Source organism: Geotrypetes seraphini, chromosome 2 (genome assembly GCF_902459505.1).
Source record: "Geotrypetes seraphini chromosome 2, aGeoSer1.1, whole genome shotgun sequence".
Classification (NCBI taxonomy): Eukaryota; Metazoa; Chordata; class Amphibia; order Gymnophiona; family Dermophiidae; genus Geotrypetes; species Geotrypetes seraphini.
In genome coordinates this window covers 299,179,349-299,197,159 of record NC_047085.1, presented here as the reverse complement: position 1 = coordinate 299,197,159, position 17,811 = coordinate 299,179,349, and the positions used below count along the sequence as shown (strand labels likewise).

The 17,811-nt window shown below is 40.6% G+C and overlaps 1 protein-coding gene across 1 annotated transcript in view; it reads left to right on the top strand.

Moving 5' to 3' along the window:
* The window catches only part of PVALB (parvalbumin), a 73,120-nt gene that overhangs the window by 24,231 nt on the left and 31,078 nt on the right, over nucleotides 1-17,811 (top strand). The window lies entirely within an intron of this gene.

Here is a 17,811-nt window from a genome sequence, read left to right as displayed (position 1 = left end):
CTTCTTTTGAATCTTGCTGTATTAGCTGCTTTGACAATATTTTCCAGCAACAGATTCTACAGCTGCTTAATGCACTACATGAACAAAAAATACCAGTTTGCTGTTTCATAGTATCCTAGAGTGCCCTGTTTGTAAGGTTAAACAATATCCTCTATTTAATCATTCCTCACCACTCATGGTTGTATAAACTCCTATCACATCCATTCTCAGTTATTTCCTCACCTGAATAGTTCTATCCTGTATAGCCTCTTTTTTCAAAAGAAAATTGTTCTACACATTTTATCAATTTGGTTAGTCTTATTTGAACTTTTTCTAGCCCCACTATATCCTTTTTAAGATGGGGTAACTAGAAAAGTTACTGCTTATTCTTAAGGGTTCATTCAAACAGAGTTAAAGTTTCATCCTGTCAAGAGCTTACCATACCTAAGGAAGCAAGTTAATAAAATCCTTCACTTTCAAGAAACACTATCCCTGTGCTTTCCTAAGAAAGGCTTTCACCAGTGCATGCTAGGTTACTCTGAATATCTTCAGGCTGTGCAGGTGTTGAAGTGTGGGCGACTATACTAGAATCTCTTATGCTCTTATGTTCAGCATTCCACTCCCTAATACAGAAACCTCCACTTCTGGGTGAGGAAAGTGGTTAGAGTGCATTTACGAGATAGCATCTGTTGTATCAACAATGCCCCTATTATCAGCAGGATATATTTTCATTTTCTTCGCTATACTCATGCCAGGTCTTACTTCAACTAAGCAGAAAGGAGAATGTCTCTTGAAGCGAGCAAAATAAGGAACAGACATAAGATTCAAGGCAGGATGAATATACCGGTGTACAGTTTTCTAAAATTGTATCCAGTTTTATTTGGAGAGTATACATTTTCTACTCTTCAACCAGTGGGATTACAAAGCTTCTTCCAGAAGGCAGTAGTGCTTGTGATAAAATCTATTTTGTATACCTGAGTGTCTCCTGGTCCACCAACTCAGCAATATGATTACACTGATGAGAATGGAGTATCTGGATAGAAAAGAACGGTCCTCTGAGGCTAGATGCCAATTTCAAAAGACTTGGGAGCCGTGTCAACTGATGTAAACACACAAAGTGAGACGCCGTCTTTTGAATAGTTGATTAATATGTTGGAGTGATACTTAATTGGTTGTTTATGCAGATCTGAGCTAATTACTATGTCCTAGGCAGGAATAGGGAAGGGGTTGCAGTTGAAGTCTATGGTTTTAGGAAGGTAAAAGTGAACATAATGGCCAGTTGTTGTGAATACCCAATGTCTTGAACAGATGTTTGCACTGTAACTGCTGGATCTTCAATAAAAAAAATATTTGCTATATAATTGCATCCAGTAAAATATATTTCTTTCAATTGGTTCATCACTTTCTTGCAATTTTTCAGAAACTTGCCCTCTCTTTTGTTAAGGTGCGCTAACTAATTAGCGCATGCTGAACGCTAACACATCCATAGACTAACATGCACGTATTAGTGATTAGCACGCGATAAACCTATCAGCGCGCGCTAACCGGGTAGCACACCTTAGTAAAAGAGGGCCTTAGTAATAATTCTAGTAAAGTATGCAGGACCCTAGTTTCCAAGTTATTTTATATGCCACCCATCTGAGCAATTCACAATCTAGTCAGGTACTCTTAAATGACTGACTGTCTCTAACTGTGCCAGTGAGCTCACAACCTAGCTTTGGTACCTGGGGTTGTGGAGAGTTAAGTGACATGCCCAGGATCACAAGGAGCAGTACTGGGCTTGAATCCACAACCACAGGGTACTGAGGGCAGCAGCTCTAACCACCAGGCCACTCTTCTACTACTTACGAAGAAAAGAATAAATCCTTAAAGCAACACTGAAAATAAGGCCTTAATTTCAAGAAAAACAAAAACAAGCTATAAGTTTCAAGTTTAATTAGGGTTGATATACCACTTAAAACCATCCTAAACGGCTTACATAATACAAAGCTAAAAATAATTTAAAAAAGGGAAGCTAAATGTAAACAAGTAAATTAATATAAGAGATGGTTTATGATACAAACAATGGGGGGACTGCATAAGATACAAAAGGAAGATGGTGAGGGTTACATCATTTCATAAAAATAAAAATTTGATGGGGGAGGGGAAAAACAAAAGGGAGTGCAGTTTAGCAGAAATCAGGTTCTAAGTCTATACCCCAAAGGCGTCTTTAAATATAAAGGTTTTGCTTTAAATTTGGCAGTATTGGTTTCTTGTCTCATATTCGATGGGAGTGAGTTCCACAATGTGGGAGCTATGACCAAGAAGATTGTTTTGCAGGTTGTATTATAGACTAACTGGCGAATAGTGGGAATTGCAAGATTTTGCTGCAATGATCGGAATACTTTAGAAATTGTGTGGGGAACTAAGTCTATCAATGGATGTGGGCAAATAAATACCTTTATACCTTAAAAGGTAAGAGGAAGTAATCTGAAAGTAAATCAGATGGGTTATAGGCAACCAATGTGCATTTTTCAGAAAAAGAGTGACCTGATCATATTTTTTTTGCATTGAAGATAATTTTTACTGCTGTGTTCTGAATTATCTGGAGCCTTCTGATTTCTTTTTGTGTAATTCCCTGATTAAGAGAATTATAGTAATAAATGGGAAATAACCAGCAGGGCTGCCCAAGTTCGGTCCTCGAGATCTACTGGCAGGCCAGGTTTTCAGGATATCCACAATGAATATGCATGAGAGATTTGCCGGCACTGCCTTCTTGGTATGCAAATCTCTCTCATGCATGTTCATTGTGGATAACCTGAAAACTTGGCCTGCCAGTAGATCTTGAGGACCGGACTTGGGCAGCCCTGGATTAGAATATTAAAAGATTTAGGGTCCAAAAGAGATAAAATGGAACAAATCATTTTAAGTTTGAAGAAACATTTCTGAACTACTGAACTAACTTGGTTACTGAAGGATAGTTTATCATCAAGGACGACCTCTAAGAGTTTGATTGTTGTATCAAATTGAATTGGTGTTGACTTAATGCACATAGGGGCTATTAGGGTTTTATTATCCCTTGTTGGAAATAAGAGAGCCTTGATTTATTGATATTTAGAGACTGTAAGTTCTCAGTCAGCCAATTACTGATTATATGAAGTTTTTGGTTAATTTTCTGAATATCGGTCATATTTTGCGTTTGAATTGGGTGAAGTAATTGGATATCATTAGCACAAGCAAAAATGGTAAAGCCGATGGATTGTGCAATAGTCAAAAGTGGGGCCAGGAAAAGGTTGAACAGCAAAATGGAACCTTGAGGGACACCAAAGTTCTGTGAGTATGGCTCTGATGAAGAGCTTGGAAAACTGATTTGATATTTCCTTTTTGAAAAATATGACTTGAACCATTGAAGAGCTGTCCCAGAAATGCCCAATGATTGAAGTCTGTGCAATTGACAGTGATCCTGGTGTCATATGAACCACAACAGTCATTCAGTTCTCTGTGGTAGCTGAGGAGAAGATCCTGATAATTTAAACTGTGTTCCATATCAGACCTTGATATTTGGTTATGGGCCTTCTTTGCCTGATTTCAGTGCTGAGACACTTTTCCTGTATAAACAGAGAAAAACTTTTTTATTTATTCATTTTTATAGCCCGTCCTAGAACTTCCCCTATCTATCCCGAAGGCTCACAATCTAGCTAAAGTACCTGAATAACAGTTATTAAATAGTGCAAATATTAATATTAATTATAATATTAAATTATTAATAATAATAATAATAATAAGAAAAAATTATAAGAAAAAGAAATAAAAAGAATAAAATTAAAATAAAACAAAAAACTCAAAGTCCCAAAATGTCCAGCAATCCTCGGCACTAAAACATCAGCTCTAATCCACATCACCGACAAGCCGGTAAAGAACAGCCGCAGGGCCCAACGGTCTACCACTCTCAACAGCCGGATCATGTGCTGCCCTGGCCGAGGACCTCCGTTGCACCACTCTCGGCCCCTTCTGGCTGTTCCTCTCCCTTCTTTGCCACTGCAGTCATAGGCCAACCTCTGCACATCTGGTCTCGCCCTGAGCTCCCCAAACAGCTGCCTCCAGTGTCTGATCCAGGCTGGGCGTCTAATACTGAGACGAGTTGCATTGTGAACCTCTATGCATCCTTTGGTACTGTTGCTGTACTTTATGCAGATAAATACTGGCTAGATTCACGAACCTGCCCGATTGGGACCAACCCCTGCCCGATCCGGGCAGGTCTGATGGATTCTCGAAACTCAAATATGCAGATGGGGCGATCAGAGGAACGCCCCCATCTGCCGGCACAGATTGCTGGTGTGCAATTCCAACGCTGGTGTGCAATCTAGACCCATCCAAGCCGCAACTTTTTATTTCTTTATTTTTTAACTTTACTTTTTTAAGACTTTTTAGCCCAGCGAGCTCATGGTTTTAACCCGCCTAAATCCATGGGTTAAAACCACAGGCTTGCAATGCGGGGAAGCGTAGGAGAAATTCGGGGTGGCAGACAGAATAAAACCCGGGACGAACAGGGCGGTGATTCGGGGCAGAACAGGCAGGAGAAGAGCATTGGGGCAGCAGAGAGCAGGGCTTAGGAGAGTTAGAAAGACGTTTTTGACTGGTCCCCAGCAGTCACTTCTTGGGATGATTGGCCAGCCCTGTTGGTTAGAAAAATTTGGTTGGCGAATCACATCCCTGTCTACTTTGCATGCGTTTCTCCTCATTTGCATGCATGGATTCGAAGCGAATCGCAGGAGAGGTTAGTGAATGGGGCCCACGGGAAATCTGGTCGCAAACCGATTGGTTTGCTTTGTGAATCTAGCACCATAGGGCCTATCTAGTCTGTCTAACCATGCCATCTACTATCCCCTCCTTTCCCTTAGAGATCCAATGTATTTATCCCACGCTGTCTTGAATTCAGATACACCTTTCATCCCTACCACCTCCACCAGGAGGTCATTCCAAGCATTCACCACCTTTCCATGATCCCCTTTCACCATCATCCTATGGCAGCTCTTTCTAAAGTTTCCTTTCAGTTGAAAGAGACTAACCTCATACTCATTTAAGCCATGTAGGTATTTAAGCCATGCCCCTCTCCCGCCTTTCCTCCAAAGTATACATATTAAGATCTTTGTCTGTTCCTACACGCCTTATGACAAAGACCACCAACCATTTTAGTAGCCTTCCTCTGGACCAATTTCATCCTGTTTATTTCTTTTTTTTAAGGCGCAGTTGTTAAAATGAAGGTTCTGCAAAAGTGCAGCAATATGCAAATCAGCAGAATCAGTTGACACACATCTACCTCATCATTGTTTGCAAAGTGGGCTTTACATTTGTTCAAGCCAGTCAGTCTCTGCATACCTTCTAGCAAGCTTTATTATTAATCTCTGACCTCTTTTGAATCTATTTAGTGCCCTTATTGACCAAATAAAATCATTAGCAATTCTTGTCTGTCCTGAAAATGCATAACTTAAGTCACAGATTCTTTAGATTCCTTCGTATGTACTGGTATTTGCTTTAATTACAGAAATCTTCTTGTAAGCTTGTAATTTCCTATCTTTCTGTACTTGCTGCCAACATATTATCATTTGTCTTCTGCTGACATTACTACTGCTACTACTATTAATCATATCTGTAGCACTGTTGCCCTGTACACGTTATATGCAGCTGCAGGTACTATCTCTGTCCCTAGTAGACTCACATTCATCCTATTTCTGCAATATGACTGTTCACAGTGTTGTCATTTTACTATTAACACAACTTTCACAATGGCAACTAACAAATTTACATTTTCTCATTTCCTCAAACAATTTTTGAACCTGTATCCTTAATAGCTGTACTCCAAACAATTCAAAACATAACTTTAAACTTCTGACTTGCTGAATTACATAACTGTACACAGGAAGTGCCACATGCATGAAACTCATTAGAACTATCATGACATAGTTATAACTTCATTTATGAAAAGACACATTAAAAAAATTAAAAGCACATAAACATCCTAATTTAACAATGTAAAAACATTTACAGCACGGTGTTATGTATTAACAAAATCCAAAGGAAAAGAGCAGAGTGTGCCTGGTCTTCAAAACACTCTTTATTAGCAACCGATAATAAAATCCAGGTGCAAAGCAGTCTTACTCAATCATAAAAGCAAAAATGAAAATCATGGACACGACACGGCCCCTGTTTCGGCTAGGGTGTCTGCATCCGGAGTCCCAAAGAAGGTTAGTGACAGACCAACAGTAAGATTCAAATCCGTAAGTATACTTGTAACAAACTTGCATACTGGAGAAAAAGTGAGCTGAACCACAACTCCCAGAACAGGCACAACCACAATCAGCCTCCCCTCCCCCACCCTCCTAATTGCCATGACCGACAGCTGTCGCCTCCAATTACGCTCGCAAAACAATCTTCTCAGGCCTCGCCTTCCAATAAGATCACAGAGAACACCATAAAGCTAAATGGCACTACATAATCTATTATGCCAGTCATAAACATTTTAGGGATCTACTGTATTTAGATCAAAATTTATCACTTGATGCCCAATTAAATGCATTAGTTAGGAAAATCTACTTTATGTTATGGAAACTGAGAACAATCAGAGCATATTTTGATTTATCTTCATTCAGACTTCGTTGTCATTTTGTACAACCAACATAATGTATACATTATACACAGGCACTTTCTCTGCCTTAGTGGACTTACAGCCTAAGCTTTTTTTGTATACAGGGAAATGCAGGGTTAAGTGACACATCTAGGGTCACAAAGAGCTATACTAGGATTCAATCCCAATTCCTCTGGTTTCTAACCCTCTGCACTATTAGGCTATTCTTCCATGCCACAGCACCAGTGCTGCCTTTGAAAGAGCAGTACTGTAACATACAGGAGCCAACTTTTCCAAAATGATTGGGGGTGCTAAACCCAATAGAAATGACCCCTCCTGGACACAGTCAAACAGTTTGTTCAATATTGGTTGTGCGCAGCTCCCATAGAGCAGGCTCCCATATTAAACAACAGCACATGTTCTGTTGGAAAGACATAACAAATAAGACTGCTACTAATCCTGGCATGCCAGTGAAATACCTCTTTTCAGTCACATATACAGAACACAGTTCACCGGATTAAGAATAGTTGATCACAAATTGTAAATGTGAAGACAAAAACCAAAATGGAAACTCTACACAACTGTATCCACTACACAACTGAAGAACTAGAAATGAAATGCATTTCCTCTGATACCAACCAAAGCACAAAGATAGAAGAAATATAAGTTCCAAAACTAATATATTATGGCATTTTTACCCCGTCTTCCCCTTTTTTGACCTCATCATCCCTACACTGCCTCTCACCATCCATTTTCTCAATTCTCAAAACTATTTCCTTTCACTCTCTCCGAACTCTGCCTAGCATCCGCCTGGCTTTTTCTTGGATTCTCTTCTCTGTTCTTTAGTCTCTTTCCTTACTCAGTAGAACCTTGGCATTCTCCCCTACCTTTTCTAGCCCATCAGACGCTGATCTCTTTCTCCTCCACATCTCTCTCTGCCCATTAGATTCCTGACATAAGAACATAAGAAATGCCTTCACCAGATCAGACCATAGGTCCATCTAGTCCGGCGACCCGCACACATGGAGGCTAAGCTAGGTGTTCCCTAATGAAGACTTTGTTTACCCTTATCCCTCAATATGATTTGCAAGAAGGTGTGCATCCAACTTGCCCTTGAATCCTAGAATGGTGATCTCCATCACAACTTCTTCCGGGAGAGCATTCCAAGCGTCCACCACTCGCTGTGTGAAACAGAACTTCCTGACATTTGTCCTGGGCCTGTTGCCCCTCAGTTTCAGACATCCTCTCCTACCTCTTTTATCTCAGAAGACTCCTGATCCCTCTCTTTACTACTCCTCTCCCTTTCTTGCAAATCCTGGCCCTCTTCTTACTCTGGGGGACCCAGAACCCCTAACCCAGACATGGGCAACTCCGGTCCTCGAGGGCCGGAATCCAATTTGGTTTTCAGGCTTTCACCAATGAATATGCATGAGATCTATTTGCATGCACTGCTTTCAGTGCATATTCATTGGGGAAAACCTGATTGGATTCCAGCCCTTGAGGACCGGAGTTGCCCATGTCTGCCCTAACCTCTCTATCCCAGCTCTCAGTCCAAAAGATTGCTGACCTTTTCCCCTATCCCTTCATGCCTAATAAAACCCAGGATTCTTGCCCCATCCCTTCCTGCCTGGCAACCTGCTTTCCCTCCTGCTTACGACAGTATTCCTCCCTGCCCCTTACGACAGTATCCTGTACTGACTGCATTTTTTACCCTTATCTGCTCTTCACCTTGCACAGGAACCCCCCTCCCCCCCAACACACACAAAAACAGTAAGAATGAGTATATGCTGTAAATTTTGTCCCACTAATGTTCATCTATATTTGCAATATTATGACACATATGAGTGTATTTATGATTATTTGATTTTGATAAATTCATTTTTATGTATGTCTTGTATTGTTCAATGTGGAGGTTGTTTGTATAATTGTGTAATTTTAATACATTTCATTCTAGACTCCTGAGGCAAGCCTTTTAGGGCCGAAACATGATCATGTCGAGTTTGTTACAAAATAAAAAAGGGTTGAGCACCATCTGGTCTCCTTCGTTGTCATTTTGTGCTTCTCACTGTTGTGAAGGCAGTTTCTCCTGTTTGTTTTTTGAGCATTACTTTGGTTGTACCAAAGAAAGACAGCGTATCGAATGCATGACCCATAGGTTGCTATGGTTTGGCAGGTTTACTATACATGTGATGAATGTTTGTTTCATGCTAGTTCATAATATGCCTGATAGTGGAGTTTGTAGTGCTGTTACTGAGTCAACGCTACAGTCAAAATAATTTTTTGCATGGCAAGTTCCACGAGAAAATGTCCTAGGAGCCAAGAAAGCCATGCAATAAAGCTGCTGACAGCATGGCGTCTACTGTGACTTTTCTGCAAAACAATTGCCTCCAAGATGCTGTGTTCAGTGAGCATGTGGTGAGAGACAAAGAAGAGTGGCCAAATGCTGCTACTATTTGGTTTTTTGCCAGATACTTGTGACTTGGATTGGCCTCCGTGAAGATGGAATACTGGGCTAGATGGACCATTGGTCTGACCCAGTAAGGCTATTATGTTCTTAAATCCATCATGGGAGAATGGACCCCCATACTAGATAACTTGTACAGTCAGTGTCCCGCACATGGCGAGAGATGGGTAAAGGTTTGATAATTCCAGTGTGCTGATTTTGTCACATACTGCGAGTGGGGGAACTGTGCAGCTTAGGAGAGGAGGGAAGGGAAGGCATCTTGACTGGTAAATTGAATAGTCAACAATACACCACGTGTCATCCTCATCATGGTTAGCAAAGTGGTGAATACACAATGAGCATTTAAGCATAGGTAACCTAGGCCTACATCGAAAGGTGGGTAAGGCTCTGGTCAACTTATTGAGCACACTGGATGGACTGTGAGGGTCTTTTTCTGTTGTCATTTACTGTGTTACTGTGTATATTAAAATCGTGGCAGTAATCTACAACTCACTGAAAAATGTCATCACACTTGTTAGTGCATGATCAGTGACATTTTAAAAAAGAACAAACAGCTGGCATAGTTTTGGCATCCTCCCCCAATTAAAAAAATACAGGTACCCCTTTAACCCAACCTGACCACCCTTTAACCCTGACTTAGCTAAAAAACCAAAATGTCCTGTGTCTAGTGTACCCTCACCTCCTGACCCACCTCTCTTCCCCAACTTACTTAAAACAAAGCATCCCAGATGTCTGGTATACCCTCCCATCCCTCCCCAGGCCCCCCTGTGGTGTATCTTTAAAAAGGCAAGAGGCGATGTCCACTCATCCCAACCTCTAGTGCTGTCAACCTGAAAAATGGTGGCTACCAGCTCTGAGATGCACCAGGCAGGGTCAGTCTGGATTTAGTCTCTGCTCAACTACTAAGGTTCCACTTTGTTTTAAGTATTGAGGGGACAGGGGAGTCAAGTCAGATTAGGAGGTACAGAAGACACCAGAGGTATTTCATTTTGAGGGGGACAGATGCAAACCATAAGGACTCTTAACACAGCCGCAGACCTGTCATTAGGTTAATGGCATTATAACCCCACAGTAGATATCAGTGCACAGCTCTGCATTCCTGAGGGGTAATTACATAAGAATAGCTAAACTGGTGGAGACTTACTTGTGTGATTTTTAAAATTTTATATGGGATTTTATTCCCCTTTAATTCCTGTCACTTTCAATTCCTGTTTACCTTTTCATTCAAGAAATACTCAGAAATACAAACTTGGTTATCCATCAGTTAAGAGAATCAAAACTATATCCAATTTTTGCAAATCTTTTGCTTTTTTATCTGCAAAAATTTGGAATGAGCTTTCTTCAGAGATTAGGTTACTCTCTCAATTAACAATTTTTCAAAACATGTTAACTTATTGATTTCAAAAATCTGTGGTTGATTCTTCTGTTCCAACATAAATTGCAGAATACAAATTATCTTACTCTCTAGCTGAATTTAGGAAATTTTGTTAACTGAGTCGAGCCCTTCTGTAAGGGATGAATCGGTATATAAAGCTAAGGATTGGACTGGTCAGACTGAACATAAGAATAGCCATACTGGGTCAGTATCCTGTTTCCACAGTGGCCAATCCAGATCACAAGTTCCTGGCAGAAACCCAAATAGTAGCAATTGATAAGACTTGCACAGAAATCCTTTTTACATATAATGGAAATTAACAAGCAAGTGGACTGCACACTATAGCCCACAGTAACTGCCTGCATTGGCCCCTAAGTTGTTCTGCTTTGCACTCTGGTGGGAGATTCTGCGACTCTAGAGTATGTCTACAACACCAGCCTTCAGGTATGTCCCAAAGAATAAAGCTTGAGAAATACTGAAATAAAGTCAATACAATTGATTTATTGGTATAGGTAGGGTTATTCACGGTTGATGAAAATTCCTAATTAACCCTTGTGAAAAAAAAAATCCCTCCTATCCTCTTAACTGGGGTAACAACCCTCTCTCTTCGTCCTGTTGTCTCCCATCTCATTTCTCTACTCCCCTCCAGCTGATAGCATTACTTTCTTTCCCACCTCCAACAAGCTAATCCTCAGGTTTATATGAGGAAAACAAGTCTTTTCCTATTCCCTACTCACACCAGCAGCAGAATAGCAAATCTACTGAGGTAGAAGACATATGCAATAGAGAAATAGCCTTGATAGGTTTCAGTGAGGAGTTTGATGGTAGCGATCCTTCATCAGGTTCAGGGATCCAGGCTATGTGACTTCAGCAGGGGCACTCAGTTCTGCAGCACCTTTGAATCCTTGTTGGTTACCATGCTGGCAGTCTAAAACCTATGCTTCTTCCTCGGTTGCACCAGCTCCTCCTGATTTCCTCATGGCATAAAATTTGCAAAACAGCACTGTTTGAATCTCCCGATGTTCCACAGAACAGCGGTTCATCAACGATAAAAAGGGGCACTGAGGGAGGACAAAGCCATAGTGGAGAGACTTAACAAATTCTTTGTTTCAGTCTTTATAGAAGAGTATGTAAGAGATCTGAAATAGAAATTGTTTTCAAGAGTGGTGATGTGGAGGAACTGAAAAATCTCAATGAACCTGGAAGATGTACTAAACCAAATTGACTATTTAATGTTAAATCACCTGAATTGGATGGTATGCACCCCAGGGTGCTAAAAGAACTCAAAAATGAAATTGTTGCTCTGTTAATGATCTGTAGCCTGTCATTAAAATCATCCATAGTACCTGAAGATTGGAGGATGGCCAATATAACATTCTTTTTTATAAAGGGTTCTGGGGTGATCTGGAAAATTACAGACCAGTAAGCCTAACTTCAGTGCTGGGCAAGAAAGTGGAAACTATTATAAAGAATAAAATTACAGAATATGTAGCCAAACATGGTTTAATGGGTCAGCATGGGTTCAGCCATGGGAAATCATACCTCGCCAATTTGCATTCCTTCTTTGAAGGTGTGATTAAACATGGTTGATGTAGTGTAGTCTAGATTTTCAGAAAGCTTTTGACAAAGTTCCTCATGAGAGACTGCTGAGAAAATTAAAAAGTCATGGGAAAAGAGGCAGTTCGGTTGTGCATTAGGAATTCATTATTGGATTGAAAATAAAGGGTAGGGTTAAATGATCATTTTTTTTCAATGGAGAAGGGTGAATAATGCAGTGCCACAGGGATATGTACTGGGACCAGTGATATTTAACATATTTATAAATGATGTGGAAATTGGAATGAGAGGTGATTAAATTTGTAGATGACACAAAAATATTCAAAATTGTTATAACATATGCCAAAGGTGAAAAATTGCAGGAAGACCATAGGAAATTGGAAGAATTGGCATTTAAATTGCAGATGAAATTTAATGTGAACAAATGTAAAGTGATACACATTGGGAAGAATAATTCAAATCATAGATGCTAAGGTTCACCTTAGGTGTCAGCACCCAAGAAAAAGATCTTGATGTCATCATAGACAATATGCGGAAATCTTCCACCTAGTGTGTGGCAACAGCCAAAAATACAAACAGGATGCTAGGAATTATTATTAAGAAAAATATAGTAAATAAGAACATTATAACATCTCTGTACTGATCCATGGTGTGACCTCACCTTGAGTATTGCATTCAATTCTGGTCACTATATCTCAAAAAAGATATGGTAGAATTAGAAAAGATTCATGAGTGACCAAAATGACAAAGATGGAACTCCTCTCATGAAGCAAGGCTAAAAAGGTTAGGGCTCTTGAGTTTGGAAAAATGATGGCTGAGGGGAGATTTAGATAACATAGCATAAATGTTTATTTGTATACAGCATTAGCCTTTTGGGTCAAGCCGGTGTACAGGGTAGTAATAAACATCAGGAACAGTAATTTTTAACAAATTAGAATAGTTTTACAAACATAAACAATAAATGAAAAATTGAGGTTTGTGTTGGGTTAAGATGTTGAGTGAAAGTTGTCTAGTCTTGGGTCAACAAGAGTTAATTTAAAACTAGGTCGTAAGGTTTGGGGAAGAGGTGAGTTTTCAGGAGATTCCTAAAATGCATGTATGATGTAGAAGAATGGACCAGAAGACTCCATTCTGGATCTTTAGAAGCTGCTTGGTAGGATAAGAATTTATTGATGAATCTCTTATGCAAGAAATCTTTAACTGATGGGAAGGAAAAGAATGACGGGTCGAGAGGTCTGGAAAATAAGAAATGATTGGTGAGGTAATCAGGCAATAAACCATATAGGGTAGTGGCCACATTTTGGATTTGTAGGTACTTGGAGGGCCTCAGAAAAAATATTAATGTCTTATTAAAGAAATGACAATTTTGCATGAGGTAAAACTCTTTATAGTTTATAAATCTTTCCTTTTGGCTAAGTCTTAATAATAATATTGTTATTTATAGCTAGAGAGACATATGATCAAGAAATTGTTTTATTTTACTTTTGCGATTATGCTAAAAATACCGAGGGCCTCAAAATAGTACCTTGCAGGCTGCAAGCTTGAGACCACTGATATAGGGCCTTATAAAAGAGACATAATACCAACAGCTCTTCTTTCTCCAGCATGGAAATCAGCAAAGCCTGAAAAATGTTGTTTGCTGCGATGTTTACTAGATCTATCCTTTTTTTGATCAGCTTAGGAGGGCTTGACTTCTGATCAACTCAATTCAAACCAATAGTTGTTAGGCAGTAATTACCAAGATAAGTCAAAAAGAATTGAAGCTGATGTTGAGTTGCTAGATTATTTGTTATAGAAGATTATTTGCTGATGCAACGGATAATCTTAAAAAGTAAACTTTTTATGAAAGGATTACACAGAGTGATGTAGAATGTGTAAAAGTGAATCAATTTTTTACTCCATTAAAAATTACAAAGACTAGGGGCATTCAATGAAATTACATGGAAATACCTTTAAAACAAATAGAAGGGACTATTTTTTCACTCAAATAATAAACTCTGGAACTCATTATCAATTGATGTGGTAGCAGAAGATGGGTTTAAAAAAAAGTCTTGATCAATTCCTGGAAGAAAAAGCCATAGTCTGCCATTCCCACTGCTTGCCTTGGGATCAGAAGCATGGAACTTCTATCTGGGTTTCTGCCAGGTACATGTGACCTGGATTAGCCACTGTGGAGACAGGACATTGGACTAAATGAATCATTGATCTAACCCATTATGGCTATTCTTAAGTTGCCAATTATTGTTTTATGTCTTAGCACATCCAGCACTGGAATGGCAGCATTGCATATAACTTGAGTGCAGCACAGCATTTTTTGAACATTGCATGAAAATAGGAAGTATGATACATTAGTACTGTATTTGTTTTATTTATTTAGTAAAAATTGTGATCCATTATTGTTCAATCATATGTCAAAAGATAAAATAGACAGATGCTTGTACAACAGAAGGCAATTTTATAAGCCTCTTTTGGATATAAAGCAGGATATTATGCACTTATAAAGTCAGCCAGGGCTATCCACATAAAGAAGCATGTACTATTAATGCAATACATGTAAAAGTATTGGATAGAGCTGGGGCAGAGTTATGAGATAATGGAACTATTTTCAAAACAGAAAACTGTTCAAAAAATGACAAAGTGGAATTTGGATATGTTAATCGCCAGAACGTCCAAACTGCCATTTTCAAATCTACTTCCTAGACATTTTCCTAAGCTATTCGTCTGCAGTAAATTTTAAAATGGCGTGTTTTCAGGACTCTTATGTTTTCTAGCAATAATTGAAAAGGTCACAAAATGTCCAGGGCACCATTTAGACGTTTAGAGCTAGACCTGGTTTAAGAATGAATAAGGGCCAAAAAGGTCTTTATACTGGCCAGATTTCATCCCTCCAGTGATAGACATGACATAAACCCCCCCCAACTCTCCCAGTAGTCATTGGTCCCCTACCACCACTCCAAAGATCTGAATTAAATAGTACATATCTGTCTGAAGCAGCAGATGTAATGGCCAGTCCTATTACAGCAACAAACAAGTATCTGGAGTAGCCTGGTGGTCAGTTCTGTGGAATCCAGAGAAGGGGATCCAGGCCCAAATGCCACCCCAACTTGTACACTTATGGTGGAAACTGTGAGCCCACCAAAACCTACTGTACTGACATACCAGTGACACCTGCAGGCATAAGGGCTATTGGGATGGTAGACAGTTGTGTATAGTTGGTTTAGGGTGAGTTTTGGAAGGCTCCCCATACAATGTAAGGGGGTTATGGTGGAATGTGTAACTGGGACCATTTATGTGAAGGTCAATGTGGTACACCCTTGGGTATCCTACTACTTGGCATATAAATGGAGAAAAAATGCAAAGTACATACTGTAGAACTTAGCAGGAATTTGCAAACAGCAGCTTTTAATCCAGCAGAAATTGCATTTTAATAACATGCATATTCAGAGCAGCTATAAAATAAGCACTTTGCCCCATTTTAAGTAGGTATTGTAACCAAGCCCTGCAATTATGATGAGTGAAAGATACTGTATTCTGAATATGTAAATATCATATTAAAAAAATATCTGATTGTCAACTTAATTCCACATTTACTAGTGTCCAAATCAAGTGAATGCAAATATGTATCTTAAACAACGCAGATCATAATCACAGTGTCTTCCTGATCAGCTCACAGGAACACCATAATCAAGCTTACAGACGCGCCAACACAATCATGTTTTCAGCTATCAGATTGCTCTTCATCAGGGCTCTCATTAAGATCTGGTCCAAAGTATTTCAGACACAATGTATATGCCTATATATCTTCACAGTCTAAGTGTGTGTTGCAGTGCTTAAAGCTGTGGAGGGGCATAAAAAAAAAGTCTAAGTCCCCTTTTGGCCTAAGGCCTTAAACGTTGAAAATAGAAGCAGGGAAAATGTCCATTATCAAAAAAAAATCCAAAAGGAGGTTTTTTAAAAAAAATAATGGCCTGCCTTTAGCTGTTTAAATGCCCAGACCACCACTACGAATAATCTTACACCATATAATCAACCTAAAAAAAGCCTAAGTCCCAACGTCCAAAACAAGGGCTTTTAGGCGGAGGAGCCAGTCCTTCGCCTAAAAGCTAGATTCTGTAACCGGTGTCTGTCAAAAAGAACACCGGTTTCAGAATCCACCCCCCCACAACGATCAGGGCAGGAGGGAGCCCAAGCCCTCCTGCCCTGTGGCACCCCGAACCCCCGACTAAAATCGGGGCAAGAGGGAGCCCAAGCCCACTTTCCCCAGCGACTGCTCAAACCCCCAAAGATCGGGGCAAGAGGGAGCCCAAGCCTTCTTGCCCTGGGAATTCCCCAACCCCCTTCCCTTCCCCTCCGATTACGATGGGGCCAGGAGGGAGCCCAAGCCCTCCTGGCCCGGCGACACATCCTACCCACCACCCCCACTAAAATACGGGCAGAAGGGATCCTAGGCCTTCCTGCCCTTGACGCACCCCCTCCCCCGCCGACCTCTCAATCCCCCCCTCCTACCTTTAAATCGTTGGCTGGACGGACGGGTGCCAAGCCCGTCCATCTGGCAGGCCAGCCATCCGTTGAATGGCTGGACTTAGTGCCTGATTGTCCCAGGCGGCTCAAATCTCACCCACAGGTGGGGCTTGAGGCACCTGGGCCAACTGGAATCGGCCCAGTAGCCTTAGGCCCCTCCATGGTCTAAGTCAGTGTTTTTCAACCGCTGTTCCGCGGCACACTAGTGTGCCGCGAGATGTTGCCTGGTGTGCCGCAGGGCCGCCATCAGGGCAGTACTACCAGTCCTGCATTCAGGGGCCCGGAGCTGACAGGGGGCCCGAGGCAGGGGCGCCAGTAGCTCGCCAAGGCAAAGTGAGTCGATCACCCAGGACTCACTTTGTCTTGGCGATCTAATCTATCGAGCCGATAAGTCTTCTTCTCCACGACGTCAATTCTGCAGTCGGAGAGGAAGTTTGGGCCAGCCAATCGCTGCCTGGCTGGGCGGAACTTCCTCTCCGATTGCAGAATTGACGTCAGGGAGAGCATGCGTCGGCGTCGGCTTTGGGGCCTGTTATCCATTGGTGGGTCCTGTTCCCCGATGGCAGCGGCAGTGGCTTGGGGAACGGCAGGGAGAAAGAAAGAAAGGAGGCAGGCAGGGAAACAGAAGGAAAGAAGAGAAACAGAAAAAAAGAAAGAAAGGTCAGGGAGAGTGGAAGAAAAAGTTGGGGGAGGGAATGAGGTGTGGAGGAGAGAAAGCATACAGGCTGATAGAAGAGAAGAAAGATTGGATGCACAGTCAGAAGAAGAAAGTGCAACTAGAAATCACCAGACAAGGTAGGAAAAATGATTTTATTTTAAATTTAGCAAAGTGGAGGCAGTATTACCACAGTTTTCAAAGGAATTTGCCCAAATAACTTAATAGTTAACTGGGTAAATTCCCAGAGATGAAAACTTCCCTTCACTTACTATGCACAGTTCTGAATTTATATCTGCTGTCTATATTTTACAATATGGTCACCTTTTACTAAACTGCAATAGTGGTTTTTAGCGCAGGGAGCCTATGAGCGTCAAGAGCAGCGCTGGGCATTCAGCGCAGCTCCCTGCGCTAAAAACTGCTATTGTGGTTTAATAAAAAGGATGGAGGGTATATTTGTCTATTTTTGTATGCTATAAAAACCAAATACAGAGAGAGACTGAGAGCTGTTGACGAAGAGTTACGTGTGTGTCTTTCTTCGATTCCAGCCAGAATATCAGCTTTGTGTTCAGCCAAACAGGCCCAGGTTTCGCACTGAATAAAGTATTTTATAATTTTTCACTATTCTGTTTACTTAATATTTCATAATAAAGTAA